Genomic DNA, 15000 nt, shown 5'->3' on the forward strand with positions numbered 1-15000 from the left:
CTTGATGTCTGTTGCAAAAGTGTGCTTTTCCAGCGGAGGTGCAACACATCAATAAGAGATTTAAAAATGTCAGTTCAACGTTGTGTCTCTCCCAGTTAAGGCTGAGGTGAAAAAATGGAGAAAAGGAAGCGCGAAATAACGTGAAAGAGTGTTCACGTGGGTGCAAAAGCTTACAGCACCTGGTATTCCCAGGCGGTCTCCCATCCAAGTACTAACCAGGCCCGACCCTGCTTAGCTTCCGAGATCGGACGAGATCGGGCGTTCTCAGGGTAGTATGGCCGTAAGCGAGAAAAGAAGTGAAAATTGTCCCTTTTATAGCTGACAGGGCACTTCCGGGTCGGGGGCGGAGTAGTGGGGTGATTTTTTTTCATTTATTCACCTCCTCGCGAGTGCACGAAGGAGGGGCCCGCTCCCGTGGTGGTTTGAGCGCTCAGCCTGTCAGGCTCGCATACGGTCCGCTGCGAGCACGCAGCTCCTCGGTACTTGATGTCTTTTGCAAAATTTTGCTTTTCCAGTGGAGGTGCAAAAGCATCCAGCAGGCGGAAATCCCAAGCTGCTTCTTGTCCAAGTGCTATCATGACCGAGCAGCGTGCAGACGGCTCCCTCTGTTGGACATTATTTTATTCCAAAGAGACGTTGATCTGTCAAATCAACTTGAAGGAAACGATTTCAAAACACAGGATAGGTGAAAGTTGAATGACAAATGAAAGCCAAAATTTTAGGCAAGAGCAGTGATTTGTGTTGTGAATTGGAGGTGGGTGCAAAAGCTTACAGCACCTGGTATTCCCAGGCGGTCTCCCATCCAAGTACTAACCAGGCCCGACCCTGCTTAGCTTCCGAGATCGGGCGTTCTCAGGGTAGTATGGCCGTAAGCGAGAACAGAAGTGAAAATTGTCCCCTTTATAGCTGACAGGGCACTTCCGGGTCGGGGGCGCAGTAGTGGGGTGATTTTTTTTCATTTATTCACCTCCTCGCGAGTGCACGAAGGAGGGGCCCGCTCCCGTGGTGGTTTGAGCGCTCAGCCTGTCAGGCTCGCATACGGCCCGCTGCGAGCACGCAGCTCCTCGGTACTTGATGTCTGTTGCAAAAGTGTGCTTTTCCAGCGGAGGTGCAACACATCAATAAGAGATTTAAAATTTTCAGTTCAACGTTGTGGGTCCCCCAGTTAAGGCTGAGGTGAAAAAAGTGGAGAAAAGGTAGCGCGAAATAACGTGAAAGAGTGTTCACGTGGGTGCAATAGCTTACAGCACCTGGTATTCCCAGGCGGTCTCCCATCCAAGTACTAACCAGGCCCGACCCTGCTTAGCTTCCGAGATCGGACGAGATCGGGCGTTCTCGGGGTAGTATGGTCGTAAGCGAGAAAAGAAGTGAAAATTGTCCCCTTTATAGCTGACAGGCACTTCCGGGTCGGGGGTGGAGTGGTGGGGTGATTTTTTTTCATTTATTCACCTCCTCCCGAGTGCACGAAGGAGGGGCCCGCTCCCGTGGTGGTTTGAGCGCTCAGCCTGTCAGGCTCGCATACGGTCCGCTGCGAGCACGCAGCTCCTCGGTACTTGATGTCTGTTGCAAAAGTGTGCTTTTCCAGCGGAGGTGCAACACATCAATAAGAGATTTAAAAATGTCAGTTCAACGTTGTGGCTCTCCCAGTTAAGGCTGAGGTGAAAAAGTGGAGAAAAGGAAGCGCGAAATAACGTCAAAGAGTGTTCACGTGGGTGCAAAAGCTTACAGCACCTGGTATTCCCAGGCGGTCTCCCATCCAAGTACTAACCAGGCCCGACCCAGCTTAGCTTCCGAGATTGGACGAGATCGGGCGTTCTCAGGGTAGTATGGCCGTAAGCGAGAAAAGAAGTGAAAATTGTCCCTTTTATAGCTGACAGGGCACTTCCGGGTCGGGGGCGGAGTAGTGGGGTGATTTTTTTTCATTTATTCACCTCCTCCCGAGTGCACGAAGGAGGGGCCCGCTCCCGTGGTGGTTTGAGCGCTCAGCCTGTCAGGCTCGCATACGGTCCGCTGCGAGCACGCAGCTCCTCGGTACTTGATGTCTGTTGCAAAATTTTGCTTTTCCAGTGGAGGTGCAAAAGCATCCAGCAGGCGGAAATCCCAAGCTGCTTCTTGTCCAAGTGCTATCATGACCGAGCAGCGTGCAGACGGCTCTCTCTGTTGGACATTATTTTATTCCAAAGAGACGTTGATCTGTCAAATCAACTTGAAGGAAACGATTTCAAAACACAGGATAAGTGAAAGTTGAATGACAAATGAAAGCCAAAATTTTAGGCAAGAGCAGTGATTTGTGTTGTGAATTGGAGGTGGGTGCAAAAGCTTACAGCACCTGGTATTCCCAGGCGGTCTCCCATCCAAGTACTAACCAGGCCCGACCCTGCTTAGCTTCCGAGATCGGACGAGATCGGGCGTTCTCAGGGTAGTATGGCCGTAAGCGAGAAAAGAAGTGAAAATTGTCCCCTTTATAGCTGACAGGGCACTTCCGGGTCGGGGGCGCAGTAGTGGGGTGAATTTTTTTCATTTATTCACCTCCTCGCGAGTGCACGCAGGAGGGGCCCGCTCCCGTGGTGGTTTGAGCGCTCAGCTGTCAGGCTCGCATACGGCCCGCTGCGAGCACGCAGCTCCTCGGTACTTGATGTCTGTTGCAAAAGTGTGCTTTTCCAGCGGAGGTGCAACACATCAATAAGAGATTTAAAAATGTCAGTTCAACGTTGTGGGTCCCCCAGTTAAGGCTGAGGTGAAAAAAGTGGAGAAAAGGTAGCGTGAAATAACGTGAAAGAGTGTTCACGTGGGTGCAAAAGCTTACAGCACCTGGTATTCCCAGGCGGTCTCCCATCCAAGTACTAACCAGGCCCGACACAGCTTAGCTTCCGAGATCGGACGAGATCGGGCGTTCTCAGGGTAGTATGGCCGTAAGCGAGAAAAGAAGTGAAAATTGTCCCTTTTATAGCTGACAGGGCACTTCCGGGTCGGGGGCGGAGTAGTGGGGTGATTTTTTTTCATTTATTCACCTCCTCGCGAGTGCACGAAGGAGGGGCCCGCTCCCGTGGTGGTTTGAGCGCTCAGCCTGTCAGGCTCGCATACGGTCCGCTGCGAGCACGCAGCTCCTCGGTACTTGATGTCTGTTGCAAAATTTTGCTTTTCCAGTGGAGGTGCAACACATCAATAAGAGATTTAAAAATGTCAGTTCAACGTTGTGTCTCTCCCAGTTAAGGCTGAGGTGAAAAAATGGAGAAAAGGAAGCGCGAAATAACGTGAAAGAGTGTTCACGTGGGTGCAAAAGCTTACAGCACCTGGTATTCCCAGGCGGTCTCCCATCCAAGTACTAACCAGGCCCGACCCTGCTTAGCTTCCGAGATCGGACGAGATCGGGCGTTCTCAGGGTAGTATGGCCGTAAGCGAGAAAAGAAGTGAAAATTGTCCCTTTTATAGCTGACAGGGCACTTCCGGGTCGGGGGCGGAGTAGTGGGGTGATTTTTTTTCATTTATTCACCTCCTCGCGAGTGCACGAAGGAGGGGCCCGCTCCCGTGGTGGTTTGAGCGCTCAGCCTGTCAGGCTCGCATACGGTCCGCTGCGAGCACGCAGCTCCTCGGTACTTGATGTCTTTTGCAAAATTTTGCTTTTCCAGTGGAGGTGCAAAAGCATCCAGCAGGCGGAAATCCCAAGCTGCTTCTTGTCCAAGTGCTATCATGACCGAGCAGCGTGCAGACGGCTCCCTCTGTTGGACATTATTTTATTCCAAAGAGACGTTGATCTGTCAAATCAACTTGAAGGAAACGATTTCAAAACACAGGATAGGTGAAAGTTGAATGACAAATGAAAGCCAAAATTTTAGGCAAGAGCAGTGATTTGTGTTGTGAATTGGAGGTGGGTGCAAAAGCTTACAGCACCTGGTATTCCCAGGCGGTCTCCCATCCAAGTACTAACCAGGCCCGACCCTGCTTAGCTTCCGAGATCGGGCGTTCTCAGGGTAGTATGGCCGTAAGCGAGAACAGAAGTGAAAATTGTCCCCTTTATAGCTGACAGGGCACTTCCGGGTCGGGGGCGCAGTAGTGGGGTGATTTTTTTTCATTTATTCACCTCCTCGCGAGTGCACGAAGGAGGGGCCCGCTCCCGTGGTGGTTTGAGCGCTCAGCCTGTCAGGCTCGCATACGGCCCGCTGCGAGCACGCAGCTCCTCGGTACTTGATGTCTGTTGCAAAAGTGTGCTTTTCCAGCGGAGGTGCAACACATCAATAAGAGATTTAAAATTTTCAGTTCAACGTTGTGGGTCCCCCAGTTAAGGCTGAGGTGAAAAAAGTGGAGAAAAGGTAGCGCGAAATAACGTGAAAGAGTGTTCACGTGGGTGCAAAAGCTTACAGCACCTGGTATTCCCAGGCGGTCTCCCATCCAAGTACTAACCAGGCCCGACCCTGCTTAGCTTCCGAGATCGGACGAGATCGGGCGTTCTCGGGGTAGTATGGTCGTAAGCGAGAAAAGAAGTGAAAATTGTCCCCTTTATAGCTGACAGGGCACTTCCGGGTCGGGGGCGGAGTAGTGGGGTGATTTTTTTTCATTTATTCACCTCCTCCCGAGTGCACGAAGGAGGGGCCCGCTCCCGTGGTGGTTTGAGCGCTCAGCCTGTCAGGCTCGCATACGGTCCGCTGCGAGCACGCAGCTCCTCGGTACTTGATGTCTGTTGCAAAAGTGTGCTTTTCCAGCGGAGGTGCAACACATCAATAAGAGATTTAAAAATGTCAGTTCAACGTTGTGGCTCTCCCAGTTAAGGCTGAGGTGAAAAAGTGGAGAAAAGGAAGCGCGAAATAACGTGAAAGAGTGTTCACGTGGGTGCAAAAGCTTACAGCACCTGGTATTCCCAGGCGGTCTCCCATCCAAGTACTAACCAGGCCCGACCCTGCTTAGCTTCCGAGATCGGACGAGATCGGGCGTTCTCAGGGTAGTATGGCCGTAAGCGAGGGAAAACGTGAAAATTGTCCCCTTTATAGCAGACAGGGCTCTTCCGGGTCGGGGGCGGAGTGGTGGGGTGAATTTTTTTCATTTATTTACCTCCTCCCGAGTGCACGAAGGAGGGGCCCGCTCCCGTGGTGGTTTGAGCGCTCAGCCTGTCAGGCTCGCATACGGTCCGCTGCGAGCACGCAGCTCCTCGGTACTTGATGTCTGTTGCAAAAGTGTGCTTTTCCAGCGGAGGTGCAACACATCAATAAGAGATTTAAAAATGTCAGTTCAACGTTGTGTCTCTCCCAGTTAAGGCTGAGGTGAAAAAGTGGAGAAAAGGAAGCGCGAAATAACGTGAAAGAGTGTTCACGTGGGTGCAAAAGCTTACAGCACCTGGTATTCCCAGGCGGTCTCCCATCCAAGTACTAACCAGGCCCGACCCTGCTTAGCTTCCGAGATCGGACGAGATCGGGCGTTCTCAGGGTAGTATGGCCGTAAGCGAGGGAAAACGTGAAAATTGTCCCCTTTATAGCAGACAGGGCACTTCCGGGTCGGGGGCGGAGTGGTGGGGTGAATTTTTTTCATTTATTTACCTCCTCCCGAGTGCACGAAGGAGGGGCCCGCTCCCGTGGTGGTTTGAGCGCTCAGCCTGTCAGGCTCGCATACGGTCCGCTGCGAGCACGCAGCTCCTCGGTACTTGATGTCTGTTGCAAAAGTGTGCTTTTCCAGCGGAGGTGCAACACATCAATAAGAGATTTAAAAATATCAGTTCAACGTTGAGGGTCCCCCAGTTAAGGCTGAGGTGAAAAAAGTGGAGAAAAGGTAGCGCGAAATAACGTGAAAGAGTGTTCACGTGGGTGCAAAAGCTTACAGCACCTGGTATTCCCAGGCGGTCTCCCATCCAAGTACTAACCAGGCCCGACCCAGCTTAGCTTCCGAGATCGGACGAGATCGGGCGTTCTCAGGGTAGTATGGCCGTAAGCGAGAAAAGAAGTTAAAATTGTCTCCTTTATAGCTGACAGGGCACTTCCGGGTCGGGGGCGGAGTAGTGGGGTGATTTTTTTTTTTTTATTTATTCACCTCCTCGCGGGTGCACGAAAGAGGGGCCCGCTCCCGTGGTGGTTTGAGCGCTCAGCCTGTCAGGCTCGCATACGGTCCGCTGCGAGCACGCAGCTCCTCGGTACTTGATGTCTGTTGCAAAAATTTGCTTTTCCAGTGGAGGTGCAAAAGCATGCAGCAGGCGGAAATCCCAAGCTGCTTCTTGTCCAAGTGCTATCAGGACCGAGGACCGGGCAGACGGCTCTCTCTGTTGGACATTATTTTATTCCAAAGAGATGTTGATCTGTCAAATCAACTTGAAGAAAACGATTTCAAAACACAGGATAAGTGAAAGTTGAATGACAAATGAAAGCCAAAATTTTAGGCAAGAGCAGTGATTTGTGTTGTGAATTGGAGGTGGGTGCAAAAGCTTAGAGCACCTGGTATTCCCAGGCGGTCTCCCATCCAAGTACTAACCAGGCCCGACCCTGCTTAGCTTCCGAGATCGGACGAGATCGGGCGTTCTCAGGGTAGTATGGCCGTAAGCGAGAAAAGAAGTGAAAATTGTCCCCTTTATAGCTGACAGGGCACTTCCGGGTCGGGGGTGGAGTAGTGGGGTGATTTTTTTTCATTTATTCACCTCCTCGCAAGTGCACGAAGGAGGGGCCCGCTCCCGTGGTGGTTTGAGCGCTCAGCCTGTCAGGCTCGCATACGGTCCGCTGCGAGCACGCAGCTCCTCGGTACTTGATGTCTGTTGCAAAAGTGTGCTTTTCCAGCGGAGGTGCGACACATCAATAAGAGATTTAAAAATGTCAGTTCAACGTTGTGGCTCTCCCAGTTAAGGCTGAGGTGAAAAAGTGGAGAAAAGGAAGCGCGAAATAACGTCAAAGAGTGTTCACGTGGGTGCAAAAGCTTACAGCACCTGGTATTCCCAGGCGGTCTCCCATCCAAGTACTAGTCAGGCCCGACCCTGCTTAGCTTCCGAGATCGGACGAGATCGGGCGTTCTCGGGGTAGTATGGTCGTAAGCGAGAAAAGAAGTGAAAATTGTCCCCTTTATAGCCGACAGGAACTTCCGGGTCGGGGGTGGAGTCGTGGGGTGAATTTTTTTCATTTATTCACCTCCTCCCGAGTGCACCAAGGAGGGGCCCGCTCCCGTGGTGGTTGAGCGCTCAGCCTGTCAGCCTCGCATACGGTCCGCTGCGAGCACGCAGCTCCTCGGTACTTGATGTCTGTTGCAAAAGTGTGCTTTTCCAGCGGAGGTGCAACACATCAATAAGAGATTTAAAAATATCAGTTCAACGTTGTGGCTCTCCCAGTTAAGGCTGAGGTGAAAAAGTGGAGAAAAGGAAGCACGAAATAACGTGAAAAAGTGTTCACGTGGGTGCAAAAGCTTACAGCACCTGGTATTCCCAGGCGGTCTCCCATCCAAGTACTAACCAGGCCCGACCCTGCTTAGCTTCCGAGATCGGACGAGATCGGGCGTTCTCAGGGTAGTATGGCCGTAAGCGAGAAAAGAAGTGAAAATTGTCCCCTTTATAGCTGACAGGGCACTTCCGGGTCGGGGGCGTAGTAGTGGGGTGAATTTTTTTCATTTATTCACCTCCTCGCGAGTGCACGAAGGAGGGGCCCGCTCCCGTGGTGGTTTGAGCGCTCAGCCTGTCAGGCTCGCATACGGCCAGCTGCGAGCACGCAGCTCCTCGGTACTTGATGTCTGTTGCAAAAGTGTGCTTTTCCAGCGGAGGTGCAACACATCAATAAGAGATTTAAAAATATCAGTTCAACGTTGAGGGTCCCCCAGTTAAGGCTGAGGTGAAAAAAGTGGAGAAAAGGTAGCGCGAAATAACGTGAAAGAGTGTTCACGTGGGTGCAAAAGCTTACAGCACCTGGTATTCCCAGGCGGTCTCCCATCCAAGTACTAACCAGGGCCGACCCTGCTTAGCTTCCGAGATCGGACGAGATCGGGCGTTCTCAGGGTAGTATGGCCGTAAGCGAGAAAAGAAGTGAAAATCGTCCCCTTTATAGCTGACAGGGCACTTCCGGGTCGGGGGTGGAGTGGTGGGGTGAATTTTTTTCATTTATTCACCTCCTCCCGAGTGCACGAAGGAGGGGCACGCTCCCGTGGTGGTTTGAGCGCTCAGCCTGTCAGGCTCGCATACGGTCCGCTGCGAGCACGCAGCTCCTCGGTACTTGATGTCTGTTGCAAAAGTGTGCTTTTCCAGCGGAGGTGCAACACATCAATAAGAGATTTAAAAATATCAGTTCAACGTTGTGGGTCCCCCAGTTAAGGCTGAGGTGAAAAAAGTGGAGAAAAGGTAGCGCGAAATAAAGTGAAAGAGTGTTCACGTGGGTGCAAAAGCTTACAGCACTTGGTATTCCCAGGCGGTCTCCCATCCAAGTACTAACCAGGCCCGACCCTGCTTAGCTTCCGAGATCGGACGAGATCGGGCGTTCTCAGGGTAGTATGGCCGTAAGCGAGGGAAAACGTGAAAATTGTCCCCTTTATAGCAGACAGGGCACTTCCGGGTCGGGGGCGGAGTGGTGGGGTGAATTTTTTTCATTTATTTACCTCCTCCCGAGTGCACGAAGGAGGGGCCCGCTCCCGTGGTGGTTTGAGCGCTCAGCCTGTCAGGCTCGCATACGGTCCGCTGCGAGCACGCAGCTCCTCGGTACTTGATGTCTGTTGCAAAAGTGTGCTTTTCCAGCGGAGGTGCAACACATCAATAAGAGATTTTAAAATGTCAGTTCAACGTTGTGGCCCTCCCAGTTAAGGCTGAGGTGAAAAAGTGGAGAAAAGGTAGCGCGAAATAACGTGAAAGAGTGTTCACGTGGGTGCAAAAGCTTACAGCACCTGGTATTCCCAGGTGGTCTCCCATCCAAGTACTAACCAGGCCCGACCCTGCTTAGCTTCCGAGATCGGAGGAGATCGGGCGTTCTCAGGGTAGTATGGCCGTAAGCGAGGGAAAACGTGAAAATTGTCCCCTTTATAGCTGACAGGGCACTTCCGGGTCGGGGGTGGAGTAGTGGGGTGATTTTTTTTCATTTATTCACCTCCTCGCAAGTGCACGAAGGAGGGGCCCGCTCCCGTGGTGGTTTGAGCGCTCAGCCTGTCAGGCTCGCAAACGGTCCCCTGCGAGCACGCAGCTCCTCGGTACTTGATGTCTGTTGCAAAAATTTGCTTTTCCAGTGGAGGTGCAAAAGCATCCAGCAGGCGGAAATCCCAAGCTGCTTCTTGTCCAAGTGCTATCATGACCGAGCCCCGTGCAGACGGCTCCCTCTGTTGGACATTAATTTATTCCAAAGAGACGTTGATCTGTCAAATCAACTTGAAGGAAACGATTTCAAAACACAGGATAAGTAAAAGTTGAATGACAAATGAAAGCCAAAATTTTAGGCAAGAGCAGTGATTTGTGTTGTGAATTGGAGGTGGGTGCAAAAGCTTACAGCACCTGGTATTCCCAGGCGGTCTCCCATCCAAGTACTAACCAGGCCCGACCCTGCTTAGCTTCCGAGATCAGACGAGATCGGGCGTTCTCAGGGTAGTATGGCCGTAAGCGAGAAAAGAAGTGAAAATCCTCCCCTTTATAGCTGACAGGGCACTTCCGGGTCGGGGGCGCAGTAGTGGGGTGATTTTTTTTCATTTATTCACCTCCTCGCGAGTGCACGAAGGAGGGGCCCGCTCCCGTGGTGGTTTGAGCGCTCAGCCTGTCAGGCTCGCATACGGCCCGCTGCGAGCACGCAGCTCCTCGGTACTTGATGTCTGTTGCAAAAGTGTGCTTTTCCAGCGGAGGTGCAACACATCAATAAGAGATTTAAAATTTTCAGTTCAACGTTGTGGGTCCCCCAGTTAAGGCTGAGGTGAAAAAAGTGGAGAAAAGGAAGCGCGAAATAACGTGAAAGAGTGTTCACGTGGGTGCAAAAGCTTACAGCACCTGGTATTCCCAGGGGGTCTCCCATCCAAGTACTAACCAGGCCCGACCCTGCTTAGCTTCCGAGATCGGACGAGATCGGATGTTCTCAGGGTAGTATGGCCGTAAGCGAGAAAGGAAGTGAAAATTGTCCCCTTTATAGCTGAAGGGGCACTTCCGGGTCGGGGGCGCAGTAGTGGGGTGAATTCTTTTCATTTATTCACCTCCTCGCGAGTGCACGAAGGAGGAGCCCGCTCCCGTGGTGGTTTGAGCGCTCAGCCTGTCAGGCTCGCATACGGCCCGCTGCGAGCACGCAGCTCCTCGGTACTTGATGTCTGTTGCAAAAGTGTGCTTTTCCAGCGGAGGTGCAACACATCAATAAGAGATTTAAAAATATCAGTTCAACGTTGTGGGTCCCCCAGTTAAGGCTGAGGTGAAAAAAGTGGAGAAAAGGTAGCGCGAAATAACGTGAAAGAGTGTTCACGTGGGTGCAAAAGCTTACAGCACCTGGTATTCCCAGGGGGTCTCCCATCCAAGTACTAACCAGGCCCGACCCTGCTTAGCTTCCGAGATCAGACGAGATCGGGCGTTCTCAGGGTAGTATGGCCGTAAGCGAGAAAAGAAGTGAAAATTGTCCCTTTTATAGCTGACAGGCACGTCCGGGTCGGGGGCGGAGTGGAGGGGTGAATTTTTTTCATTTATTCACCTCCTCCCGAGTGCACGAAGGAGGAGCCCGCTCCCGTGGTGGTTTGAGCGCTCAGCCTGTCAGGCTCGCATACGGTCCGCTGCGAGCACGCAGCTCCTCGGTACTTGATGTCTGTTGCAAAAGTGTGCTTTTCCAGCGGAGGTGCAACACATCAATAAGAGATTTAAAAATGTCAGTTCAACGTTGTGGCTCTCCCAGTTAAGGCTGAGGTGAAAAAGTGGAGAAAAGGTAGCGCGAAATAACGTGAAAGAGTGTTCACGTGGGTGCAAAAGCTTACAGCACCTGGTATTCCCAGGCGGTCTCCCATCCAAGTACTAACCAGGCCCGACCCTGCTTAGCTTCCGAGATCGGACGAGATCGGGCGTTCTCAGGGTAGTATGGCCGTAAGCGAGGGAAAATGTGAAAATTGTCCCCTTTATAGCAGACAGGGCACTTCCGGGTCGGGGGCGGAGTGGTGAGGTGAATTTTTTTCATTTATTCACCTCCTCCCGAGTGCACGAAGGAGGGGCCCGCTCCCGTGGTGGTTTGAGCGCTCAGCCTGTCAGGCTCGCATACGGTCCGCTGCGAGCACGCAGCTCCTCGGTACTTGATGTCTGTTGCAAAAATTTGCTTTTCCAGTGGAGGTGCAAAAGCATCCAGCAGGCGGAAATCCCAAGCTGCTTCTTGTACAAGTGCTATCATGACCGAGCCCCGTGCAGACGGCTCCCTCTGTTGGACATTATTTTATTCCAAAGAGACGTTGATCTGTCAAATCAACTTGAAGGAAACGATTTCAAAACACAGGATAAGTAAAAGTTGAATGACAAATGAAAGCCAAAATTTTAGGCAAGAGCAGTGATTTGTGTTGTGAATTGGAGGTGGGTGCAAAAGCTTACAGCACCTGGTATTCCCAGGCGGTCTCCCATCCAAGTACTAACCAGGCCCGACCCTGCTTAGCTTCCGAGATCGGACGAGATCGGGCGTTCTCAGGGTAGTATGGCCGTAAGCGAGAAAAGACGTTAAAATTGTCCCCTTTATAGGTGACAGGGCACTTCCGGGTCGGGGGCGGAGTAGTGGGGTGAATTTTTTTCATTTATTCACATCCTCCCGAGTGCACGAAGGAGGGGCCCACTCCCGTGGTGGTTTCAGCGCTCAGCCTGTCAGGCTCGCATACGGTCCGCTGCGAGCACGCAGCTCCTCGGTACTTGATGTCTGTTGCAAAAGTGTGCTTTTCCAGCGGAGGTGCAACACATCAATAAGAGATTTAAAAATGTCAGTTCAACGTTGTGGCTCTCCCAGTTAAGGCTGAGGTGAAAAAGTGGAGAAAAGGAAGCGCGAAATAACGTGAAAGAGTATTCACCTGGGTGCAAAAGCTTACAGCACCTGGTATTCCCAGGCGGTCTCCCATCCAAGTACTAACCAGGCCCGACCCTGCTTAGCTTCCGAGATCAGACGAGATCGGGCGTTCTCAGGGTAGTATGGCCGTAAGCGAGAAAAGAAGTGAAAATCCTCCCCTTTATAGCTGACAGGGCACTTCCGGGTCGGGGGCGGAGTGGTGGGGTGAATTTTTTTCATTTATTCACCTCCTCCCGAGTGCACCAAGGAGGGGCCCGCTCCCGTGGTGGTTTGAGCGCTCAGCCTGTCAGGCTCGCATACGGTCCGCTGCGAGCACGCAGCTCCTCGGTACTTGATGTCTGTTGCAAAAGTGTGCTTTTCCAGCGGAGGTGCAACACATCAATAAGAGATTTAAAAATGTCAGTTCAACGTTGTGGCTCTCCCAGTTAAGGCTGAGGTGAAAAAGTGGAGAAAAGGAAGCGCGAAATAACGTGAAAGAGTGTTCACGTGGGTGCAAAAGCTTACAGCACCTGGTATTCCCAGGCGGTCTCCCATCCAAGTACTAACCAGGCCCGACCCTGCTTAGCTTCCGAGATCGGACGAGATCGGGCGTTCTCAGGGTAGTATGGCCGTAAGCGAGAAAAGAAGTGAAAATTGTCCCCTTTATAGCTGACAGGGCACTTCCGGGTCGGGGGCGCAGTAGTGGGGTGAATTTTTTTCATTTATTCACCTCCTCGCGAGTGCACGAAGGAGGGGCCCGCTCCCGTGGTGGTTTGAGCGCTCAGCCTGTCAGGCTCGCATACGGCCAGCTGCGAGCACGCAGCTCCTCGGTACTTGATGTCTGTTGCAAAAGTGTGCTTTTCCAGCGGAGGTGCAACACATCAATAAGAGATTTAAAAATATCAGTTCAACGTTGAGGGTCCCCCAGTTAAGGCTGAGGTGAAAAAAGTGGAGAAAAGGTAGCGCGAAATAACGTGAAAGAGTGTTCACGTGGGTGCAAAAGCTTACAGCACCTGGTATTCCCAGGCGGTCTCCCATCCAAGTACTAACCAGGCCCGACCCTGCTTAGCTTCCGAGATCGGACGAGATCGGGCGTTCTCAGGGTAGTATGGCCGTAAGCGAGGGAAAACGTGAAAATTGTCCCCTTTATAGCAGACAGGGCACTTCCGGGTCGGGGGCGGAGTAGTGGGGTGAATTTTTTTCATTTATTCACCTCCTCCCGAGTGCACGAAGGAGGGGCCCGCTCCCGTGGTGGTTTGAGCGCTCAGCCTGTCAGGCTCGCATACGGTCCGCTGCGAGCACGCAGCTCCTCGGTACTTGATGTCTGTTGCAAAAGTGTGCTTTTCCAGCGGAGGTGCAACACATCAATAAGAGATTTAAAAATGTCAGTTCAACGTTGTGTCTCTCCCAGTTAAGGCTGAGGTGAAAAAATGGAGAAAAGGAAGCGCGAAATAACGTGAAAGAGTGTTCACGTGGGTGCAAAAGCTTACAGCACCTGGTATTCCCAGGCGGTCTCCCATCCAAGTACTAACCAGGCCCGACCCTGCTTAGCTTCCGAGATCGGACGAGATCGGGCGTTCTCAGGGTAGTATGGCCGTAAGCGAGAAAAGAAGTGAAAATTGTCCCTTTTATAGCTGACAGGGCACTTCCGGGTCGGGGGCGGAGTAGTGGGGTGATTTTTTTTCATTTATTCACCTCCTCGCGAGTGCACGAAGGAGGGGCCCGCTCCCGTGGTGGTTTGAGCGCTCAGCCTGTCAGGCTCGCATACGGTCCGCTGCGAGCACGCAGCTCCTCGGTACTTGATGTCTTTTGCAAAATTTTGCTTTTCCAGTGGAGGTGCAAAAGCATCCAGCAGGCGGAAATCCCAAGCTGCTTCTTGTCCAAGTGCTATCATGACCGAGCAGCGTGCAGACGGCTCCCTCTGTTGGACATTATTTTATTCCAAAGAGACGTTGATCTGTCAAATCAACTTGAAGGAAACGATTTCAAAACACAGGATAGGTGAAAGTTGAATGACAAATGAAAGCCAAAATTTTAGGCAAGAGCAGTGATTTGTGTTGTGAATTGGAGGTGGGTGCAAAAGCTTACAGCACCTGGTATTCCCAGGCGGTCTCCCATCCAAGTACTAACCAGGCCCGACCCTGCTTAGCTTCCGAGATCGGGCGTTCTCAGGGTAGTATGGCCGTAAGCGAGAAAAGAAGTGAAAATTGTCCCCTTTATAGCTGACAGGGCACTTCCGGGTCGGGGGCGCAGTAGTGGGGTGATTTTTTTTCATTTATTCACCTCCTCGCGAGTGCACGAAGGAGGGGCCCGCTCCCGTGGTGGTTTGAGCGCTCAGCCTGTCAGGCTCGCATACGGCCCGCTGCGAGCACGCAGCTCCTCGGTACTTGATGTCTGTTGCAAAAGTGTGCTTTTCCAGCGGAGGTGCAACACATCAATAAGAGATTTAAAAATGTCAGTTCAACGTTGTGGGTCCCCCAGTTAAGGCTGAGGTGAAAAAAGTGGAGAAAAGGTAGCGCGAAATAACGTGAAAGAGTGTTCACGTGGGTGCAAAAGCTTACAGCACCTGGTATTCCCAGGCGGTCTCCCATCCAAGTACTAACCAGGCCCGACCCTGCTTAGCTTCCGAGATCGGACGAGATCGGGCGTTCTCGGGGTAGTATGGTCGTAAGCGAGAAAAGAAGTGAAAATTGTCCCCTTTATAGCTGACAGGCACTTCCGGGTCGGGGGTGGAGTGGTGGGGTGATTTTTTTTCATTTATTCACCTCCTCCCGAGTGCACGAAGGAGGGGCCCGCTCCCGTGGTGGTTTGAGCGCTCAGCCTGTCAGGCTCGCATACGGTCCGCTGCGAGCACGCAGCTCCTCGGTACTTGATGTCTGTTGCAAAAGTGTGCTTTTCCAGCGGAGGTGCAACACATCAATAAGAGATTTAAAAATGTCAGTTCAACGTTGTGGCTCTCCCAGTTAAGGCTGAGGTGAAAAAGTGGAGAAAAGGAAGCGCGAAATAACGTCAAAGAGTGTTCACGTGGGTGCAAAAGCTTACAGCACCTGGTATTCCCAGGCGGTCTCCCATCCAAGTACTAACCAGGCCCGACCCTGCT

The 15000-nt window shown here is 52.0% G+C and overlaps 27 non-coding genes and 3 pseudogenes across 27 annotated transcripts in view; all 30 read right to left on the reverse strand.

The window, feature by feature from the left end:
• Positions 1 to 167: 167 nt before the first annotated feature.
• On the reverse strand, positions 168 to 286 carry LOC147188835 (5S ribosomal RNA). The gene has a single exon (XR_015098767.1). It is a non-coding gene; the product is annotated as a 5S ribosomal RNA (ribosomal RNA).
• Positions 287 to 765: 479 nt separating this feature from the next.
• LOC147188836 (5S ribosomal RNA) lies at positions 766 to 874 on the reverse strand (annotated as a pseudogene).
• Positions 875 to 1238: 364 nt separating this feature from the next.
• LOC147188837 (5S ribosomal RNA) lies at positions 1239 to 1357 on the reverse strand. Its single transcript, XR_015098328.1, has one exon. It is a non-coding gene; the product is annotated as a 5S ribosomal RNA (ribosomal RNA).
• Positions 1358 to 1719: 362 nt separating this feature from the next.
• Positions 1720 to 1838, reverse strand: LOC147188838 (5S ribosomal RNA). Its single transcript, XR_015098414.1, has one exon. It is a non-coding gene; the product is annotated as a 5S ribosomal RNA (ribosomal RNA).
• A 479-nt stretch (positions 1839 to 2317) lies between these two features.
• Positions 2318 to 2436, reverse strand: LOC147188839 (5S ribosomal RNA). The gene has a single exon (XR_015098768.1). It is a non-coding gene; the product is annotated as a 5S ribosomal RNA (ribosomal RNA).
• A 363-nt stretch (positions 2437 to 2799) lies between these two features.
• On the reverse strand, positions 2800 to 2918 carry LOC147188840 (5S ribosomal RNA). Its single transcript, XR_015098300.1, has one exon. It is a non-coding gene; the product is annotated as a 5S ribosomal RNA (ribosomal RNA).
• A 363-nt stretch (positions 2919 to 3281) lies between these two features.
• Positions 3282 to 3400, reverse strand: LOC147188841 (5S ribosomal RNA). Its single transcript, XR_015098769.1, has one exon. It is a non-coding gene; the product is annotated as a 5S ribosomal RNA (ribosomal RNA).
• Positions 3401 to 3879: 479 nt separating this feature from the next.
• LOC147188842 (5S ribosomal RNA) lies at positions 3880 to 3988 on the reverse strand (annotated as a pseudogene).
• A 364-nt stretch (positions 3989 to 4352) lies between these two features.
• LOC147188843 (5S ribosomal RNA) lies at positions 4353 to 4471 on the reverse strand. The gene has a single exon (XR_015098329.1). It is a non-coding gene; the product is annotated as a 5S ribosomal RNA (ribosomal RNA).
• Positions 4472 to 4834: 363 nt separating this feature from the next.
• Positions 4835 to 4953, reverse strand: LOC147188844 (5S ribosomal RNA). The gene has a single exon (XR_015098770.1). It is a non-coding gene; the product is annotated as a 5S ribosomal RNA (ribosomal RNA).
• A 363-nt stretch (positions 4954 to 5316) lies between these two features.
• LOC147188845 (5S ribosomal RNA) lies at positions 5317 to 5435 on the reverse strand. The gene has a single exon (XR_015098771.1). It is a non-coding gene; the product is annotated as a 5S ribosomal RNA (ribosomal RNA).
• A 364-nt stretch (positions 5436 to 5799) lies between these two features.
• Positions 5800 to 5918, reverse strand: LOC147188846 (5S ribosomal RNA). The gene has a single exon (XR_015097970.1). It is a non-coding gene; the product is annotated as a 5S ribosomal RNA (ribosomal RNA).
• A 483-nt stretch (positions 5919 to 6401) lies between these two features.
• On the reverse strand, positions 6402 to 6520 carry LOC147188847 (5S ribosomal RNA). Its single transcript, XR_015098284.1, has one exon. It is a non-coding gene; the product is annotated as a 5S ribosomal RNA (ribosomal RNA).
• A 363-nt stretch (positions 6521 to 6883) lies between these two features.
• Positions 6884 to 7002, reverse strand: LOC147188848 (5S ribosomal RNA). Its single transcript, XR_015098454.1, has one exon. It is a non-coding gene; the product is annotated as a 5S ribosomal RNA (ribosomal RNA).
• Positions 7003 to 7363: 361 nt separating this feature from the next.
• LOC147188849 (5S ribosomal RNA) lies at positions 7364 to 7482 on the reverse strand. The gene has a single exon (XR_015098772.1). It is a non-coding gene; the product is annotated as a 5S ribosomal RNA (ribosomal RNA).
• A 364-nt stretch (positions 7483 to 7846) lies between these two features.
• Positions 7847 to 7965, reverse strand: LOC147188850 (5S ribosomal RNA). Its single transcript, XR_015098169.1, has one exon. It is a non-coding gene; the product is annotated as a 5S ribosomal RNA (ribosomal RNA).
• A 364-nt stretch (positions 7966 to 8329) lies between these two features.
• Positions 8330 to 8448, reverse strand: LOC147188851 (5S ribosomal RNA). The gene has a single exon (XR_015098199.1). It is a non-coding gene; the product is annotated as a 5S ribosomal RNA (ribosomal RNA).
• Positions 8449 to 8811: 363 nt separating this feature from the next.
• Positions 8812 to 8930, reverse strand: LOC147188852 (5S ribosomal RNA). Its single transcript, XR_015097892.1, has one exon. It is a non-coding gene; the product is annotated as a 5S ribosomal RNA (ribosomal RNA).
• A 479-nt stretch (positions 8931 to 9409) lies between these two features.
• LOC147188853 (5S ribosomal RNA) lies at positions 9410 to 9528 on the reverse strand. Its single transcript, XR_015097851.1, has one exon. It is a non-coding gene; the product is annotated as a 5S ribosomal RNA (ribosomal RNA).
• A 364-nt stretch (positions 9529 to 9892) lies between these two features.
• LOC147188854 (5S ribosomal RNA) lies at positions 9893 to 10011 on the reverse strand. Its single transcript, XR_015097863.1, has one exon. It is a non-coding gene; the product is annotated as a 5S ribosomal RNA (ribosomal RNA).
• Positions 10012 to 10375: 364 nt separating this feature from the next.
• LOC147188855 (5S ribosomal RNA) lies at positions 10376 to 10494 on the reverse strand. The gene has a single exon (XR_015097842.1). It is a non-coding gene; the product is annotated as a 5S ribosomal RNA (ribosomal RNA).
• Positions 10495 to 10856: 362 nt separating this feature from the next.
• On the reverse strand, positions 10857 to 10975 carry LOC147188856 (5S ribosomal RNA). The gene has a single exon (XR_015098774.1). It is a non-coding gene; the product is annotated as a 5S ribosomal RNA (ribosomal RNA).
• A 479-nt stretch (positions 10976 to 11454) lies between these two features.
• On the reverse strand, positions 11455 to 11573 carry LOC147188857 (5S ribosomal RNA). The gene has a single exon (XR_015098775.1). It is a non-coding gene; the product is annotated as a 5S ribosomal RNA (ribosomal RNA).
• Positions 11574 to 11936: 363 nt separating this feature from the next.
• On the reverse strand, positions 11937 to 12055 carry LOC147188858 (5S ribosomal RNA). Its single transcript, XR_015097852.1, has one exon. It is a non-coding gene; the product is annotated as a 5S ribosomal RNA (ribosomal RNA).
• Positions 12056 to 12418: 363 nt separating this feature from the next.
• Positions 12419 to 12537, reverse strand: LOC147188859 (5S ribosomal RNA). The gene has a single exon (XR_015098776.1). It is a non-coding gene; the product is annotated as a 5S ribosomal RNA (ribosomal RNA).
• A 364-nt stretch (positions 12538 to 12901) lies between these two features.
• Positions 12902 to 13020, reverse strand: LOC147188860 (5S ribosomal RNA). Its single transcript, XR_015098777.1, has one exon. It is a non-coding gene; the product is annotated as a 5S ribosomal RNA (ribosomal RNA).
• Positions 13021 to 13383: 363 nt separating this feature from the next.
• LOC147188861 (5S ribosomal RNA) lies at positions 13384 to 13502 on the reverse strand. The gene has a single exon (XR_015098778.1). It is a non-coding gene; the product is annotated as a 5S ribosomal RNA (ribosomal RNA).
• Positions 13503 to 13981: 479 nt separating this feature from the next.
• On the reverse strand, positions 13982 to 14090 carry LOC147188862 (5S ribosomal RNA; annotated as a pseudogene).
• A 364-nt stretch (positions 14091 to 14454) lies between these two features.
• On the reverse strand, positions 14455 to 14573 carry LOC147188863 (5S ribosomal RNA). Its single transcript, XR_015098331.1, has one exon. It is a non-coding gene; the product is annotated as a 5S ribosomal RNA (ribosomal RNA).
• A 362-nt stretch (positions 14574 to 14935) lies between these two features.
• Positions 14936 to 15000, reverse strand: part of LOC147188864 (5S ribosomal RNA) — a 119-nt gene continuing 54 nt past the window's right edge. Inside the window, exon 1 of the ribosomal RNA XR_015098779.1 lies at positions 14936 to 15000. This exon is cut by the window's right edge and continues 54 nt beyond it. This is a non-coding gene — a ribosomal RNA (5S ribosomal RNA).

Source organism: Hippocampus guttulatus, chromosome 20 (genome assembly GCF_054856545.1).
Source record: "Hippocampus guttulatus isolate MCC_2025c chromosome 20, RoL_Hgut_1.0, whole genome shotgun sequence".
NCBI classification, from domain to species: domain Eukaryota; kingdom Metazoa; phylum Chordata; class Actinopteri; order Syngnathiformes; family Syngnathidae; genus Hippocampus; species Hippocampus guttulatus.